The 14,819-nt window shown below is 39.3% G+C and overlaps 1 pseudogene; it reads right to left on the reverse strand.

The window, feature by feature from the left end:
* Positions 1–8,113: 8,113 nt before the first annotated feature.
* LOC118636367 lies at positions 8,114–8,765 on the reverse strand (annotated as a pseudogene).
* Between the last annotated feature and the right edge of the window lie 6,054 nt (positions 8,766–14,819).

The raw sequence follows: 14,819 nt of genomic DNA on the forward strand, positions 1-14,819 counted from the left end.
ATATAGAAGCACCAACATATATTAAAAATCTTTTGAAGGACTTCAAAGGAGAAATCGATAGAAATACAATCATAGCAAGGGACTTCAATACCCCGCTGACATCACTGGATAGATCCTCTAGACAAAAAAATTGCCAAGGAAACAGAGACTCTAAATGAAGCACTAGATCACATGGATTTAATACATATCTACACAGAATTACATGCCAAAGTTTCAGAATTCGCATTCTTCTCAAGTGCACATGGGACATTCTCAAAGATAGACCACATGTTAGGGCATGAACTAAGTCTCTACAAGTTGAAGAAGACTGAAATCATATCAAGCATCTTCTCAGATCACAATGCCATGAAACTAGAAATCAATTGCAAGAAGAACATACAAAGACATTTGAACACATGGAAGCTAAATACCACCTTATTAAACAACGAAAGGGTTACCGAGGAGATCAAGGAAGAAATAAAAAACTTTCTGGAAACCAATGAATATGAAGACACAACAACACAAAATCTATGGGATGCAGTGAAAGCAGTTCTGAGAGTGAAGTTCACAGCACTATAGCCCTACCTCTAAAAACAAGAAAAATCTCTAATAGACTATCTAACCTCACACCTTAAAGAACTAGAAAGCAAACAAAAAGAAAACCCCAGAGCAAGTAGAAGGAAGAAACTAGTAAAGATAAGAGCTGAAATAAACAACATAAAGTCCAATAAAACAATTCAAAGGATCAATGAAACAAAGAACTGGTTTTTCGAAAAGGTTAACAAGATTGATGGATCTTCAGCTAGACTCAACAAGAAACAAAGAGAACCCAAATACACAAAACCAGAAATGAAAGAGGAGAAGTAACAACTGACACTACAGAAATACAAAAGATCATTAACAACTACTATGAATAATTATATGGCAACAAATTCAACAATCTAAGTGAAATGGACAAATTTTTTGAAACATATAGTATCCCAAAACTGGAGCAGGAAGAGAAAGAAAACTTGAACAGACCAATGAAAACTAAGGAAATTGAAGATGTAATCAAGACTCTCCCAGCAAACAAAAGCCCAGGCCCATATGGCTTCACATGGGATTTTTACCGAACATTCAAAGAAGAACTAATACCCATTCTGCTCAAACTATTTCAAAAAATTCAAGAAGAAGGAGGACTTCCAAACTCGTTTTATGAAGCCAGCATAATTCTAATTCCAAAACCAGAAAAAGACACTACAAAGAAAGAAAACTATAGGCCAATATCCCCGATAAACATAGACGCCAAAATCCTGAATAAAATACTAGCAAATCGGATCCAATAATACAAAAAAAATTTAGCCATCATGACCAAGTGGGATTCATCCCAGGGATGCAAGGCTGGTACAATATTCCCAAATCAATAAACGTGATACACCACATAAATTAAATGAAGAATAAAAACCACATGATCATATCAATAGATGCTGAAAAAGCCTTCGACAAAATCCAGCATCCATTTCTAATAAAAACAATCAGCAATGTGAGAATAGAAGGATCATATCTAGACATAATAAAGGCCATATATGAAAGACCTACAGCCAACATCATACTCAATGGGCAAAAACTAAAAGCATTTCCCTTAAGAACAGGAACAAGGCAAGGATGTCCACTTTCACCACTCTTACTTAACATAGTACTGGAAGTCTTAGCCACAACAATCAGACAGGAAGAAAAAAACTAAAAGGGATCCAAATTGGAAAGGAGGACGTGAAACTGTCATTATTTGCAGATGACATGATACTATACATATATTCTTTTTTTTTATTTTTTATCCTCACCCGAGGATATTTTTCCATTTTTTGTACAGATAGAGTGGGAGGGAGAGAGAGGAAGGGAGAGAGAGAGAGAAACATCGATGTGAAGGGACACATCGAGTGGCTGCCACCTGCACGACCAACCAGGGCCGGGGACAAACTGCAACTGAAGTACGTGTCCTTAGCGGGAACCGAACCCGGGTCTCTCCGGACCGCAGGCCGACTCTCTAACCGCTGAGCCAAACTGGCCAGGGCACATGATACTATACATATAAAACACCAAAGACTCCATCAAAAATCTACTAGACTTAAGAAATGAATTTGGCAAAGTAGCAGGATACAAAATTAATGTCAAGAAATCGATGGCATCCTTAAACACCAATGATGAACTCACAGAAAGAGCAACTAAGAAACCAATCCCATTTACCATTGCGGCAAAAAAAAATTAAAGATACCTAGGAATAATCTTAACCAAAGAAATAGGGGACCTATTCGCAGAAAACTACAGGTCATTGAAAAAAGAAATAGGGGATGATATAAAAAAGTGGAAGCACATACCCTGTTGATGGATTGGTAGAATTAACATCATTAAAATGTCCATATTACCGAAAGAAATCTATAGATTCAAAGCAATCCCCATCAAAATATCAATGGCATACTTCACAGAATTAGAACAAGTACTTCAAAAGTTCATATGGAACCAAAGAAGACCTTGCATAGCTACAGCAATCATGAAAAAGAAGAACAAAGTAGGAGGGATCACATTACCAGATTTCAGGTTATACTACAAAGCCACTGTAATCAAAACAGCCTGATACTGGCACAAAAACAGGCATATAGACCAGTGGAACAGAACAGAGAACCCAGCAATGGACCCAAGGCAATATGCTCAATTACTATTTGACAAAGGTGGCAAGAGCATACAGTGGAGTAAGGACAGCCTCTTTAATAAATGGTGTTGGGAAAATTGGACAGCTACCTGCAGAAAAATTAAACTAGACCATCCACTTACACCCTACACAAAAATAAACTCAAAATGGATAAAAGACTTAAATGTGACTCATGAATCCTTAAAAATCCTAGAAAAAACTGTAGGCAAGAAAATTTCAGACATCATACGCAGTTGAATTTTCTCTGATACCTCACCTATGGCAATAGAAACAAAGAAGAAAATGAACACATGGGACTACATCAAACTCAAAAGCTTCTGCACAGCGAAAGATACAATCATCAAAATGGAAAGGCTACCCACTGTATGGCAGAGCATAATTGCTAATGATATATCACATAAAGGATTAATTTCCAATATATATAGAATTCTCATACAACTCCACAAAAGCAAGACAAAGAATCCAATTAAAAAATGAGCAGAGGAACTAAATAGACACCTCTCCAAACAGGACATACAAATGGCCAAGAGACATAGGAAGAAATGCTCAACATCACTAATCATCAGAGAGATGCAAATTAAAACAACAATGAGGTATCACCTCACACCTGTCAGAATGGCCGCCATCCACAAATCATCAAACAACAAGTGTTGGCGAGGGTGTGGAGAAAAGGGGACTCTAGTACACTGCTGGTGGGAATGCAGACTGGTGCAGCCACTATGAAAAACAATATGGTGTTATCTCAAAAAATTAAAAATTGAACTTCCATTTGACCCAGTGATCCCGCTTCTAGGAATATACCCTAAGAAGCCTGAAACACCAATCAGAAAGAATATATGTACCCCCATGTTTGTAGCAGCACTAGTTACAATCGCTAAGGTCTGGAAACAGCCCAAGTGTCCATCAGTAGACGAATGCATCAAAAAGCTGTGGTACATATACACAATGGAGTACTACGCAGCTGTAAGAAGAAAATACTATTATCCTTTGAGAGTACGTGGAGGGACCTGGAAAGTATCATCCTAAGTGAAACAAGCCAAACTGAGAAAGACAAGTTTCATATGATCTCACTTATTTGTAGAATATAATGAACATAACAGTCTGATGAATGGGGTAGTCCCAGAGACGTGGAAGTGGGGTACAGAGTGACAATCCCCAGAAGAGGGGTTGGTGCAGGAGAGATAAACCACAGAACTTATATGCATGTATGCATGAACATGGGACATGGACAACCAAGCTGGGGATAGGGCTGGGAGGGAGGCGAAGGGGGGAATTAATGGGGGAAAAAGAAGAAACATCTGTAACAAAAATTAATTAATAAAAAAAATTAAAAAAAAAGAAACTGCAAGGCTGCCTTAGATAACATCAACCTTGTCAGTGATTTCTACCATCAGAAACTGGTGGCAACATCTTCTATAGGATGAGGGTATCTGGCTGGGGTTTCTAGGTTGGTGAGACACTGGCGGAGCTGAAAGGTAGCCTGTATTCTATTAGTGTGGGCAAATATATGCCAGGGTTCAAGATAGATGCTCCATTACTCCCTGTATCTTGTCTAGGCTAATCCTGTGTGAATGACATGGCATTTCATTGAGTATGCCCTTTGCCTCTGTAATGAAATTCCCTTTATCCCCCAGTATAAATGATGGATTAGCCTTCAGTTTGCTTAGTTGCTAATCTAAAAATCCATCTTATTTGAGGCTACTTTTGAACTATTTTTGGGAAAATAGTCCTGTTGCTATGACCTGCATTTTGGCCTGACTTGGGTGTGACAGTGAACAAGTATCCCTGGGCCTCAGTTTTCTCATTTGTAAATATAGATTTGTTGCATTTCCTTTCTTCTATGTTCCACCAATCCAGGAGGATATATTGTCATTCAGTCGACCAACAAAAGATTATTGAAGACCTCCTATGTTCTAGGCATACTGAGATACAAAGCATACACTGGTGAATAAGACAGAAATGATTCTGGCCTTCATGGGATTTAGCAGCCATTGGAAGAAGTGGCCACATAACAAGTACATTATCACACATGATGATCACGACTAAGAAACCAGGGTGTCTAATTCTCCCTGAAGGATTATATTTTTTTTCCCTCACCATTACCTTTCCCTGTATAACTTCTACATGTCATTCATTTATTTATTCACGCTTCAAACATTCCCTGAGTGCCTACTAAAAGTTGGGCACTGCAAATGCAATGAAGGTCAAGAGAGACAACATTCTGGCCCTGTGGAGCTTACATTCAAGTGGAAGAGATGCACAAAAAGCAAGTAGTAAGCAAATAAATATATAGAGATAATTCATAAGTGGTAAGTGCCATAAGGAAGACTGATCAGGGTAGTGTGCTCATAGCTTTGTAGCTACTTTAGTTTAGAGAAGGCCTCTGTGAAAATGACATTTGAATTGAGAGTAATTAATAAAAAGGAGCTCATCACATAATGATCTGAGAGGTAGAGCTTTTCAAGCAATTGGAAAAGGAAGCACTAAGGCCCTAAAGAAGGACCAAGTTTGATCTATTTAAGAAAAAGGAGAGAAAAAAGCTCATGGGTTAGCATATGGAGATTGAAGGGAGAGTGACACCAGTTGAAGGTGGAGTGGTAAATGGAGCCTGGAAAGCTGGAGACTTGGAAGTCAGGATAAGAGGGGTGATTTTCACTCTCTCTGCAATAGGCAGCCATAGGAGGTTTTGAGAAGGGTAGTGAAGTGATTTGCATTTTAAAATTACTCTATATTATATCTGGTTTGCAGATATTTTCTCCCATTTTATACATAGCCTTTTCATTTTGTTGATTGTTTGCTTTGTGGTACAGAAACTTTTAGTTTGACATAGCTCTACTTCATTATTTTTGCTCTTGTTGCTTGTGCTTTTGCCGTCATATCCAAGAAATCATTGACAAGGGCAAGATCAAGAACCTTTCTCCCTATGTTTTCTTCAAGGAGTCTTACATTATAAGGTCTTTAATTCATTGTGAGTTGATTTTTGTGCAATGTATAACATAAGGGTCCAATTTCATTCTTTTGCATGTAGATATCCATTTTCCCCAATAGCATTTATTGAAGAGACTTCACTTCCAATTGTGTATTCTTTTTTTAAAAATTAATTTATTTTTGTTACAGATATTTCTCCTTTTTCCCCCACTGATTCTCCCTTAACCCCCCACCCTGTCCCCAGCTTTGTTGTCCATGTCTATTGTTCATGCATACATGCATATGAGTTCTGTGGCTTATCTCGCCCCACCATCCCCTCTTCTGGGAATTGGGAGTCTGTACCCCACTTCCATGTCTCTGGGACTACCCCATTCCTCAGACTGTTATGTTCATTATATTCTACAAATAAGTGAGATCATATGATACTTGTCTTTCTCTGTTTGGCTTGTTTCCCTCAGGATAATACTTTCCAGGTCCCTCCATGTTGTCTCAAAGGATAAGAGATCTTTTCTCCTTACAGCTGCATAGTACTCCATTTTTTATATGTACCACAGCTTTTTTATGCATTCGTCTACTGATGGACATTTGGGCTGTTTCCAGATCTTAGCTATTGTAAATAGTGCTGCCACAAACATAGGGGCACATATATTCTTTTTGACTGGTGTTTCAGGCTTCTTAGGGTATATTCCTAGAAGTGGGATCACTGGGTCAAATGGAAGTTCAATTTTTTAATTTTTTGAGATAACACCATATCGTTTTCCATAGTGGCTGCACCAGTCTGCATTCCCACCAGCAGTGTACCAGAGTCCCTTTTTCTCCACACCCTCGCCAACACTTGTTGTTTGATGATTTGTGGATGGCGGCCATTCTGACAGGTGTGAGGTGATACCTCATTGTTGTTTTAATTTGCATCTCTCTGATGATTAGTGATGTTGAGCATTTCTTCCTATGTCTCTTGGCCATTTGTATGTCCTGTTTGGAGAGGTGTCTATTTAGTTCCTCTGCCCATTTTTTAAGTGGGTTCTTTGCCTTCCTTTTGTTGAGTTGTATGAGCACTCTATATATATTGAAAATTAACCCCTTATCTGATATATCATTGGCAATTATGCTCTCCCATACAGTGAATTGCCTTTCCATTATGATCATTGTATCTTTTGCTGTGCAGAAGCTTTTGAGTTTTATGTAGTGCCATGTGTTCATTTTCTCCTTTGTTTCTTTGCCTTAGGGGATGTATCAGTGAAAATTCTGCTGTGTGTGATGACTGAAATTTTGTTGCCCACCTTTTCTTCTATGACTTTTATGGATTTATGACTCACATTTAAGTGTTTTATCATTTTGAGTTTTTTCTTGTGTATGCTGGAAGTTGATGGTCTAGTTTCATTTTTTTGCATGTAGCTGTCTAATTTTACCAAAATCATTTATTAAAGAGGCTGTCTTGACTCCACTGTATGCTCTTGCCACCTTTGTTGAATATTAATTGAGTATATTGCCTTGGGTCCATTTCTGGGTTCTCTGTTCTGTTCCACTGGTCTATATGCCTGTTTTTGTGCCAGTACTAGGCAGTTTTGATTACAGTGGCTTTGTCGTATAACCTGAAATCTGGTAATGTGATCCCTCCTACTTTGTTCTTCTTTTTCAGGATTGCTGTTGCAATTTGAGGTATTTTTTAGTTCTATTAGAACTTTAGAAGCATTTCTTCTAGTTCTGTGAAGTATGTCGTTGATATTTTTATGGGGATCGTATTGAATCTATAGATTGCTTTGGGTAGTATGGACATTTTAATGATGTTCTTTCAATTTATGAACAAGGTATGTGCTTCACTTTTTTATATCTTCCTTTATTTCTTTCTTCAATGACCTGTAGTTTTCTGCAAATAAGTCGTTTATTTCTTTGGTTAAGTTTATTCCTAGGTATCTTAATTTTTTTGCCACAATGGGAAATAGGATTGTTTTTTTAGTTTCTCTTTCTGTGAGTTCATCCTTAGTGTATAAGATTCTCATCGATTTCTTCACTTTAATTTTGTATCCTGCAACTTTGCAAAATTCATTTATTTATTCGATGTATAGTAAATTTTTGATGGAGTCTTTGGCGTTTTTTATGTATGGTATCATGTCATCTGCGAATAATGAGTTTTATTTCCTCTTTTCCAATTGGATCCCTTTTATTGTTTCTTCCTGTCTGATTGCTGTGGCTAAGATTTCCAGTATTATGTTAAATAAGAGTGGCAAATGTGGGCATCCTAGTCTTGTTTCTGTTCTTGAGGGAAATGCTTTTAATTTTTGCCCATTGAATGTAATGTTGGCTCTAGGTCATTCATGTATGGCCTTTATAATGTCAAGATATGATCCCTCTATTCCAACATTGTTGATCATTTTTATCAGAAATGGGTGCTGGATTTTGTCAAATGCTTTTTTAGCATCTATTTATATGATCATATGATTTTCACATTGTTTATGTGGTATATCACAGTTATTTTTTTAATTTTTTTAATGGTAGCAGTGTGTTTTATTAAGTTGTGTCTTAGTACAGACGCTGGGGATTGCCCATGGTGCTCTTGATGTACAAAGCCCAGACATTCTGCCAGTTTTTTTTGAGCAATGACATCAGGAAATTGACAGCTAAGTGGATGTTGTACACCAGTTCATCATCTGTCATCTTCACTTGGCCAACAGCCACTGCCAGACAAAGAATCTTCTTCATCTGGAACTTGATTGTGGTTTTCACTTCATCGACTTTGGCCACCATGTTCTCATTGTGGGTCAGCAAGGAAGGGAACTTGCCAGCCTTATTCAGGCCTGGGTCCAGGATTCGTGGGATCTGCTTGATCAGAGACTCTGAAGCCAAAAAGGCATCATATTTCTTGGCCAGCTTCTTGACCAGTTTTTTATTCTTGTTGAGTTTCTTCAGCACCTTGATATCCTTGTGGGGGATATCCCCACCTTGGCCTCATCACAGTGCTGCTGGTCCCCCAGAACATACACAGAGAACTTGGGGTGGGGAGTGGACTTAGTCCTGATGGTGCCCCAGAAGGTTTGTCCTTGTGAGGGTCATAGTTCTTCAAGCTGATCCACAGCTCTACGGTCTCCAAAAACTTTAAGCGCTTGCATTGGTTCCTGTGCAAGACTTCCTGCACTGCCTCGTACAGGGTGTCACAGGAGACTTTGCTGCTCATGATTCCTCATGTTGCAAAAAACAAAAAAGAGCTATCACATTTATTGATTTGCAAATATTGTACCAGCCTTGCATCTCTGGGATGAATCTCACTTGGTCACGGTGAATAATTTTTTGATGCATTGCTGGATTTGATTTGCTAGTATTTTGTTGAGGATTTTGGCGTCTATGTTCATCAGAGATATTGGTCGGTAGTTTTCTTTCTTTTCAGTGTCTTTTTATGGTTTTGGAATTAGAATTATGCTGACCTCATAAAACGAGTTTAGAAGTTTTCCTTCTTCTTGAATCTTTTGGAATAGTTTGAGAATGGGTATTATTTCTTCTTTGAATGTTTGGTAAAACTCCCATGTGAAGCTGTCTGGGATTGGGCTTTTGTTTGCTGGGACAGTCTTAATTACACCTTCAACATTTTTTGTTGTTATTGGTTTTTTCAAGATTTCTATCTCTTCCCGGTTCACTTTTGGTATACTATGTGTTTATAGAAATGTGTCCATTTTGCTTAGATGGTCTAATTAGTTGCCGTATAATTGTTCATAATATTTGTTAACAATCCTTTTTATTCCTGTTGTGTCAGTTATTATTTTTCCTCTTTCAATTCTGATTTTGGTATATGGGTTCTTTCTGTTTCTTGGTGAGTCTAGCTAAGGGTCCATCAATCGTGTTTATCTTTTCAAAGAACCAGCTCTTTGTTTCATCAATCCTTTGAATTGTTTTTTGTTGTTGTTGTTGTTCCTCATGACATTTATCTCTCTCTGATCTTTACTATTTGCTTTTTTCTATTTGCTCTGCGGTTTTCTCTGTGTTTGCTTTCTGGTTGTTTAAGTTGTGATGTTAGATAGTCCATGAGAAATTATTCTTGATTCTTGAGGTGGGCTTGTAGTGCTATGAACTTCCCTCTGAGAACTGCGTTCGCTGCATCCCATAGATTTTGTGTTGTTGTGTGTTAATTCTGATTGGTTTCCAAAAGTTTTTAATTTCTTTTTTTGTCTCCATGGTAACTTACCAATTGTTCAATAACACGCTACTTAACCTCCATGTGTTCAAATATCTTTGCATGTTCTTGTTGCAATTGATTTCTTGTTTCATGCCATTGTGATCTGAGAAGATGCTTGATATGATTTCAATCTTCTTGAACTTGTAGAGACTTAGCTTGTGCCCTAACATGTGGTCTATCTTTGAGAATGTCCCATGTGCACTTGAGAAGAATGTGAATTCTGCAGTTCTGGGGTGTAATTCTCTTTAGACATTTATGAAATCCATTTGATCTAGTGCTTCATTTAGAGTCTTTGTTTTCTTTTAATTGTTTGTCTAGATGACCTATACAGTGATGTCATCAGGGTGTTGAAATATCCTGCTGTGATTGTACTGCTGTTGATTCCTCCTTTGAAGTCCTCCAGAAGGTTTGTAATATATTTTGGTGCTCCTATGTTGGGTGCATATATGTTTACCGAGGTTATATGTTCCTGTTGGATAGATCCTTTCTATATTATATAGTGGCTTTTTTGTCTCTTGTTATGACTTTCATTATAAAATCTATTTTATCAGATATGAGTATTGCTACCTCAGCTTTGTTTGTTTGTTTGTTTGTTTGCTTGAAAGATTTTTTTCCAGAGTCAACCTCACTCGGATACAAAATTGGGTGAATTAAGGTGAGCTTTATTACCTGCACAGGGACTGCAGCCAGCCTACACAGAGGAGAACTGCAGCCCCGAGCTCAGGGGGAGATTTGCTTATATAGGACAGGGGTCATTCAAGTGTTTAGCAAGGCAAGCAAGCTACGTGTACAGAAGCTGAGGTAGTTAGTGATAAGCAGGAGGGAATGGAGGTGGGAGGGAGCTAAAGCGAAAGGGAACTGGGTGAACTGGGTCAGCACACATCTATCCTGCTATTCATTCTATTATTTAAGTTTTAAAAACTAATAAATTTGAGATGGATATCAGGGGTTAGCCAGGTCCAATACATTTATTTTTAACAGTTACAGTTTATGGGGTAAAGGGAGCTTCAGTTTTTCCCCATCAGTTTATTTACAGAGCATGCAGGACACTCTGGCCTTGGGGCTGTTTCTGTCCTCCCTTTTTCTGAAGGATGTTACTTTTCAAATTTCCAGTGAAAGCCGTCTATAACATCCCCATTGTTTCTCTTGTTGTCCCTGAGGCTGTTAATTAGAGCAGCTCAAAGACAAGTTGTTTTTCTTTTATTGAATTCTAAGGATAGTGAGCTATAACAAGGTGGGTCTCTTGTAAACAACATATATGTGAGTCATGCTTTCTTATCCAGTCAGATACTGTGTGTCTTCTAATCAAAGCATTCAAACTATTTACATTTAAGATGATTATTGATAAGTATTTATTTATTGCTATTTTTGTTTACTGTGGTTACATTTTTCTTCCCATTTCTACTAATTACAGCAGTCCTTTAAACATATACTGCAGTGCTGGTTTTGTGGTAATATATTCCCTTAGCCTTTCTTTGACTGGAAAGTTGTTTATTTGACCTTTTTCTTAAATGATAGTCTTGCTGGGTAGAGTAGTCTTGGATTCAGATCCTTATTTTTTTATGACATTGATTACTTCATGCCACTCCCTTCTGGTCTGTATTGTTTTTGTTGAGAAGTCAGATGATAACCGTATGAGGTTTCCTTCGTAGGTAACCTGTTGCTTCTCTCTTGCTGCTTTTAGGATTTTCTCTTTGTCATTAATTTTTGGCACTTTGATTACTATGTGTCTTGGTGTGGGCCTGTTTGGGTTCTTCTTACTTGGGGCTCTCTGTGCTTCTTGAACTTGAATGACTTCTTCCTTCACCAAGTTAGGAAAGTTTTCTGTCACTATTTCTTCAAATATATTCTCTAACCCTTGCCTATTTTTTTTTCTTCATGGACTCCTATGATGCAAATGTACTTTGTTTCCAGTTGTCCCACAGTTCTCTTAAGCTATCTTCCTGTTTTTTAATTGTTTCTTCCTTTTGGTTTTCTGATTGGTTGATTTTTTTCTACCGTCTTCTAATTCACTGATCTGGTCCTCAGCTTCCTCTACTCTGCTGGTTAGTCCTTCCAATGTGTTCTTAATTTCTGCTATGTAATTCTTTATTTCCACTTGGTTGGTTTTCAAAGTTTCTATATGTTTATTCATGGTGCTGATGTCCTTACTCATGCTGTTGAGGTGCCTCAAGTTAATGGCTCTTAACTCTACCTTTGATAATTTGCTTAGCTGGATTTCATTGATCTCATCTTTGATAGAGTTCTCTTGTTCATTCATTTGGGATTTGTTTCTTTGTTTCACCATTTTGGCTATCTCAGTGGGTTTTGGAGCCTGCCTAATTTTCCCTGTGGTTGTTGGTGTTCTGCTGTTTGTGGCTTTCTCTGCTGGTTTTGGATGAGCCTGTGTGAGCCCACGTTAAACACCACTTTCAAGTATTACTTTCCTGGGGAGATTTGCAAGCCCAGGAAAGGTTCAGTTACCCTCTAGCTTTTTCCTGGAGACTAGTAGTACCAGTTACTCAGTGCCTTGGAATGTATCCCTGGTGATCTGCATAAGAGAATTTCCAGAGTGTGGGATTTATGCTGGTTGTTAATGAACCTCCCCTGCAAAAGACTGAATCTCCCATGGGGGTCTGGGGTCTGCTGCTTTTCCGCACAGCTCTGGGAAGGAGTACAATGGCCACCATCCTTTGTGGCTGCAACTCAGAAAAAACTCTGAGTGCCCTCCAAATCCCCAGTGTCCCCACAGAATTTCAGCCCTGTCTGCCCTCCCTCTGCCGTAGTTTCCAGGTGAGTGGCTGTGGTTACTTTAGAGCTCTTCCCTGGCTCTCTGCATTGTGGAGTGGGCTTGGTCTTTATCCGCAAGGGCACTGACACAGCTAAAATTGCTGATGTCCCTCAGGTCCCAGCCCACCACCCTCTTGCGTCTCCGCAGATCCTACCAGTGTCCCTGGTTATATGGTCCTGTCCTGCTGCTTTTCTGTTCCTTTTTTTTAAGCATTAGACTTTTAGTTGTAATTCTCGTTTGGTCCTGGGAGATAGTCTGTGTAGCTTCTATTCACTCCGCCTCTATTTTCACATTCTCTAGGCCTATCTTGTGCATGGCTGGGTCACACAGGCCTCTCTGGTGCCCCCACAACCTGCTTGTCCCAAGGGTAACTGGATGGAACAGTCCCTGCTGGGTCACACAGGCCTTGCTGGTGCTTCAGCTTCCTGCAAGTTCAGCATGTAACTAGATCGAGCAGTCCTGCTGGGTTGCACATACCTCTCTGGTGCTTCAGCGCTCCTCAGGTCCCATGGGTAATTGGGTGGCACAGTCCCTGCTGGGTTGCACAGGCTTTTCTGTGTTTCAGCACCCTGCAGGTCTTGCGGGTAACTGGATTGCACAGTTCATGCTGGATTGCACAGGCCTCTCTTGTTCCCCTGCACCCTGCAGGTCCCTAGGGCCGGCAGCTGGATCTAACCAGTCTCTTTAGGGCCCTAGCTTTCCACTCTTCCTGTGAACTGCTGGATCTCACAGGCAGCTGGGGAGTGCAGCTGCCCCATGGGGCTCAATTCCTGCTCAGCTGTTGCTCTAGTTTTTGGGGATGGGTTTCAGCTGCTGGTCCTTGCTTCTGTTGCCTGGGGATGGATGTCTGCTCTCCAGCTTCTGTTGCTGGTGTTATATCTCGACTCTGATTGGGCTGCTACTATGGGGGATGGTGCTGGTCTCCCAGCTGTCTGCGGCTTCTGTGACTGGCACCTTGGGAGCTCCACTACTGTGCACTGGTTTGTGTTGACACAGAGTGTCCACTGGTCAGATAATGCCAGTTGTGCTGGTGGGCTCAGGTTGCTGGGTCCTAGCTGATCCCACTGCCTCCTCCCAGGGAAGACTGGGAATCTTCCAAAATGGTGGGACCTCATTGCGGCACGGGGAGATGCACACTGTAGGGCTGCTTACCATAGTAGCCAGCTGCTCTAGTCCACAGCACAAAAACTTTCTGCTCCATGTCTCTGCACTGTACAAGTTTTGTTGTCTACCTTCATGTCCACTCACACTCTCTCACACACTAGCTCACTCTCTCCCACATGCACCCTTCCTCTGGTCCTGCCCGCCACCAACTTTGACATTAATTTTGTATAATGCTACTTTGCCAAATTCATTTATTAAATCTAGTAGGTTTTTGATGGAGTCTTTAGGGTTTTCTATGTACAATATCATGTCATCTGCAAATAATGACAGTTTCACTTCCTCCTTTCCAATTTGAATCTGCTTTATTATTTCTTCATGTCTAATTGCTGTGGCTAAGACTTTCAGGACTATGTTAAATAAGACTAGCGAAAGTTGGCATCCCTGTCTTATTCCTGTTATGAAGGGGAATGCTTTTAGTTTTTGCCTATTGAGTATTATGTTGGCTATAGCTTTTTCATATATGGTCTTTATTATATTGAGATATGATCCCTCTATTCCCACATTGCTGAGTGGTTTTATCAAAAATGGGTGCTGGATTTTGTCAAATTCTTTTTTCAGCATCTATTCATATGATCATATGGTTTTTATCTTTCCTTTGTTTATGTGGTGTGTAACATTTATTGATTTGTGAATATTGTACCATCCTTGCATGCTTGGGATGAATCCCACTTGGTCATAGTGATTAATTTTTTTGATGTATTGCTGGATCTGATTTGCTAATATTTTGTTAAGGATTTTGGATTCTTTGTTCATCAGGGATATTGACCTGTAGTTTTTTTTTCTTTGTTGTGTCTTTACCTGGTTTTGGATTTAGGATTATGTTGGCCTCATAAAATGAGTTTGGAAGTGTTCCATCTTCTTGAATTTTTTAGAATAGTTTGAAAAGAATGGGTATTTGAACTTCTTTGAATGTTCAGTAAAACTCCCCCATGAAGCCATCTGGGCCTGGGCTTTTGTTTGCTGGCAGTTTCTTGATTACATCTTCAAATGCCTTTGTTGTTATTGGTCTGTTCAAGTTTTCTCTCTTTTCCTGGTTCAGTTTTGGGAGGTGTGTGTTTCTAGAAATTTGTCCATTTCTCCTACATTGTCCAATTTATTGGCGTATAATTGTTCATAGTATGTTTCCA

The sequence above is a fragment of the Molossus molossus genome, unplaced genomic scaffold (assembly GCF_014108415.1).
Source record: "Molossus molossus isolate mMolMol1 unplaced genomic scaffold, mMolMol1.p scaffold_m16_p_2, whole genome shotgun sequence".
Classification (NCBI taxonomy): Eukaryota; Metazoa; Chordata; class Mammalia; order Chiroptera; family Molossidae; genus Molossus; species Molossus molossus.